The 5041-nt window shown below is 33.0% G+C and overlaps 1 non-coding gene across 1 annotated transcript; it reads left to right on the top strand.

Moving 5' to 3' along the window:
* Positions 1 to 1968: 1968 nt before the first annotated feature.
* Positions 1969 to 2041, top strand: TRNAA-UGC. Its single transcript has one exon. It is a non-coding gene; the product is annotated as a tRNA-Ala (tRNA).
* The last annotated feature ends 3000 nt before the right edge of the window (positions 2042 to 5041 follow it).

The raw sequence follows: 5041 nt of genomic DNA, 5'->3' as shown, positions 1-5041 counted from the left end.
TCGGATTGGTTCTCACGTCCCTATGCCAAAAAGTATGGGCGAGTTTGGTTTGAGTGTTCATCGATTGGGTGGATCCATATGCTCCGGGGGGTGAGACGAGGTGTAGCGCATCTGTTTTGGGTATGTTGTTTGCTAAATGTTTTAGGAAAGGAGTACAAATTTTCTACATAGGTCATCTGTGGTCACAATCCTTCCGTGGCCCAACCCTTATTCGCAGTCCGCATCCAACCATTTCTTTTTCAATCTACATGTATGCTCCAAGCCAAACTCACGTAACTAGTCAGAAGCACGTAAGGTTCTTGTGACATGACAGTTCATACTAGTTAAACTTTCTGCAAAATCACAAGTTAAAAAACAACAACGATGAACCTAAGTCTATTAGTCATTTCAAAGACAATTTCTTTCTCCATCTTATCGATAATAATAGTTCAACTAAATCCATATTATGCAAAGAAACAAGTTTACGACTCATAAAAACAACTACCTAAATTATGTCCTAAAAATTTGAAAACATAAGTTGTAGTTGATAATTACACAAAAAATTCCCTAAATTCATGAATTTGTGTCCAATTAATTAATCCTAAAGATTGTAACTAGCATATAGTAATTGAAGCTCCACATGAAGTAATTTAAAGTTCCCAAAATTTTATCTCATCTTTAATAAAGCATGAATTGCACGAAAGTTTATGAAATGCTTATAGACTCCAACTCTGAGTACTATTAATGCAATTATGTTTCATATGAGTTTGTCATAAATGAAACTAAGGTGCATTCAATACAACTTTATTTTCTTGTCATATGAGACAAAATAGAAAAATTAAATCAAGCAAACTGATGAACTAAACCGAATCAATCCAATCCAAATTGATTAGTTTGTTTCTTTTGTTGGGTTGTTTGATAACCCTTTTATATTATAACAATTCAACTTTTCATGAGAGAAAAATATATTTAAGTAGAAGTTAAAAATATTGGGTGTTCAAGAAAAGACATTTAGTTTAGTGGTATGATTCTCACTTGTGGTGCAATTTGAGTTCAATTCTTGAAATGCCCTTATGTCTAATTCCTTTTTTATCGAAGGACTTCATATTCGACATCAACCTAACTTCATATTCAACATCAACCTAACTTCATATTCAACATTTTATACTTACCATCATGCTCTTAATACAATATCCCATCCCAAGGCTTTATTCTCCAAGACACATTCTACCTCTGAGCACTTCACGTGTTTCCTGCAATACGAAAAAATACAAACTTAATACCTAGGCCTAAGGTTTCATACATACGTTTCAAGTGGTATAACAAGGGCATTTGGTCTAGTGGTATGATTCTCGCTCTGGGAGTGAGAGGTCTCGAGTTTGATTCTCAAAATGCCCCTTCAAGAGATTGTAGTATGGGGATGTAGCTCAGATAGTAGAGCGCTCACTTCTAATGTGGATAAGCGCTCACTTCTAATGTGGATACGACATAATGAGCAGGGATAGTTTTTCATGTCACTATTATTGAAAATTACTTCTTTTCAATTTTTCCTTATTCATGACATGTTGAGTAGTGATATTTCTTCATTTTCAATATTTCCTTATTTATGACATAATATGCATATATACTTTTTCATTTTCACAATTATTGATGAAGGGACGTTTAGGGTTTTTTGATGTAAAAATCGTAGGGATGTAGTTCGAATGGTATAGCGTTCATTTCCCATGTGGAAAGTATGGGGCTCAATACCTTGCATCTTCAATTGAATCGATTATTAAATATATTATTTCTTTTCAATTTTTTCTTATTTAGGACATAATGAGCTGGGATAGTTTTTCATTTTCACTATTACTGACGAGATGCATAGGACTTTGTGACGTAAGAATTGTGGGGATATCTAAACTATTTGTTATTAATATTTTGATATTTTTTTATTTTCACTATTATTGATGATGGGACATTAATAGGATTTTATGATGTAAGAATCATGGGGATGTAGCTCAGATGGTAGAGCACTCGCTTTGCATGTGAGAGGTACGGGGATCGATACCCCGCATCTCCAAAAGAAAGAAATAATTTTTTTCAGTATGAGTTAATTTAATATGTTATGTATAAAGTGGGTAGAAGAGAAAAAGAAAATATACTCATATAAGGAGGACTTCTTCACTTCTTCACAATTGCAATATCTGACCAATGAATATAATGGTCATTTATAGTTTCCATCACAATAATATAAAATTTTGACCAATGAATATAATGGTCATTTATAGCTTCTATCACAATAATATAAAATTTGGGAACCACTTTTATGAGCTTTGTACCTTTGTTAGTGTTACTTTGTACTTTGTACCTTTGTTAGTGTTACTTTGTACTTTGTACCTTTGTTAGTGTTACTTTGTACTTTGTACCTTTGTTAGTGCTATGGTATAGACATTTGGTCAAGTTCAACAAGTGGGGTTGAGGTGATTCAAATGGTTAATGTTACTTTATTTGATTCAAATTGTTAATGTGATAATCCAGTTGAACAGTTACAAGTTATTTCCAAGGTCTCTTTTATTGAACGCCAACAAGGCTGAAATGATTGAGATGAGCACCCGATTGAGTTTGACAAAATTGAAATAAAATCAAATAAAATCACTCAAACAAATCAATAAAATTGAAAAAAAATTAGCCTTATGACACTTCCTTCAACTCGAAGGGGTGGTAAACCAAGGATTCCTTCGCCCAAGACCCATGATCCAACTCCCAACATGGAAATGATAAGCTATAGAATCATTCCAAGAACCTCAATGGATTCGTTACAAACTCACATTACCAATCTCGACAACTGGACGTGTCGCTGGCATTAGAAGAACGACTACAACAGAGCAGTCATGGGGATAGAAGATCTCGTTGAAGGACGATAGACCAACCGTAATCTTCAGCCCAACAAGCCAAGCTTTTGTAGAAGCAAGAACCTTTAATTGAAGAAATTAACACCTTCTTATACAAATTTTGGATAAACCAAGAGATAAAGCTAGAATTAGATTATGAGATCCAAGAGTGAGAAGCAAGATTTGAAACCTTAGTCTAAATTGAGTCACTCCACAATCAAACTTGATCAAGGCTTGATTAAATATATCAGATGCAATCTACCACAGGAATTGCATGAAACTTAAAAACGACAAAGATATGCTCAGATTTCTATAAGAGGGAACCTCTCAACTTGAGAGAACAATTTCATTGATCACAAATATGCTTTTACATAATAATTTGTGGGTATTTATAGTCTCCCCACAAAAAATGTTAGTGCCCGTGATTTAATCTCGATTCCTTTAAATCTCCACAGAAGACGAAGTCAATTTGAGCATTACAAACTTTATGAAATTAAAATAATAAATAAAGTTTTCTAACCACTATGAAATGATGCTTGCAACTTCATCCGCTACTTCAACTGTGCAAATATTTACTTTTGAATCTCCAAATGGTATTGACTCAAACGAATCAGCTAGTAACACATGAAATGATGGTTGAACCTAGCCTATCCAATTTTGTAGATGAAGCATGAATGCTTGTTGAATCTTCTTGGCCTTGGGTTGTGTAAAATGTCTAGTTGGAACACCGTGATTTTTATCATCATCCCCCTCTTCAAAAGGATTTGTCCTCAAATCAAAAAAATCATCACCTACATCAAAAGAACTCAACTCAATAACATTGAAAGTAAAATGTACACCGTGATTCTTATCATCATCCCCCTCTTCAGGATTCGTCATCGAATCAGAAAAATCATCACCTTCAAAGGGACTCAACTTAGCAACATTGAAAGTAGAATGTATTGACAATTCTAGGGGAAGATCAATTTTATTGTTCCATGCAATAAGAACAATAAAATGAGTCATTTTACTAAATGTCTTACAGAGCATTTATAGTCAAATAAAGAATTAGGAATCCACCACGCTATCTTTAGATCTACAGACACACTATCTATGCTTAACATTAAAATAAATGAACGTGGATCGAACACGTTTCCTCTTCACTATGACGCTCTCCACACTAATATTAAAATTGAAAATTCATAATGCAAAGGTATTTCCACTAATTTTAGTTTGAACGTGGATCAAACACGTGACTTTCAAATCTTTAGTCTGACGCTCTCCCAACTGAGCTATCCTTGCAATCATTAGAGTTGAGTTTTTAAAAAGAAATAATCGCTAATGCAGTGAACATGGATCAAAAACATAAATAATGCCATTATTGTGGGGAGACTATAAATACCCACAAATTATTATGTAAAAATTTGATTAGTGATGAATGAAATTGATCTCTCAAGTTGAGAAGTTCCCCTTCAAAATCTGACCATCATCTATGCCATTTATAATGCAAATTGATCTCTCAAGTTGAGAAGTTCCCCTTCAAAATCTGACCATCATCTATGCCATTTATAATGCCATTATTGTGGTAGAATTGCATGTGAGCCATTTAGTCAAGCTTGATATTGTGTGGTTGAGTGAAATTCTCAACCTTCTACTTATTTTTTGGATTTCTTTTCTGCGTATTCATTGTAATTTATCCTGATACAAACAAGTTTATTTTTCTAGGGAATGTATTAAGCACATGAATTTATTAATTACCATGAACTTTTGTATAAAACGAAGTAAATACAAATGGAGTAACATGAGATAGAAGTAAACATAGCATAGCAATAAAAATAAATAAGTAAAAATATTTTTCAAAAACTTAGTTTGGAGTGAAATTTTGTGAAAATTCAAATGTTTTTTTTAAATAAAAGGATAAAATACATAATTTTGAAAAAAACAAAGAAAAAAAAAACAAAATAGTTATCAAAGGGGCCTAATTTTTAACATATCTATCCCAATGGAGTGCATGGACTCTAGTGGCAATGCTGTTTCAACTGTGTGATAGACCATGTGAAGTTAACATGACAGTAATAATAGGTTCTAAAGCACAAAAATATGTGGAAAATTTGATATATTGAGGTGCGGAAAACATATACACACGGGCAACTAAAAATGATAGATCCACTATAAGAGCATTTGGTCTAGTGGTATGATTTTTTTTTTTT

The sequence above is a fragment of the Cucurbita maxima genome, unplaced genomic scaffold (genome assembly GCF_002738345.1).
Source record: "Cucurbita maxima cultivar Rimu unplaced genomic scaffold, Cmax_1.0 Cma_Scf00121, whole genome shotgun sequence".
Lineage (NCBI taxonomy): Eukaryota > Viridiplantae > Streptophyta > Magnoliopsida > Cucurbitales > Cucurbitaceae > Cucurbita > Cucurbita maxima.
Note: the sequence above shows the minus strand (reverse complement) of the source record. Positions and strands in the feature narration are given on the sequence as shown.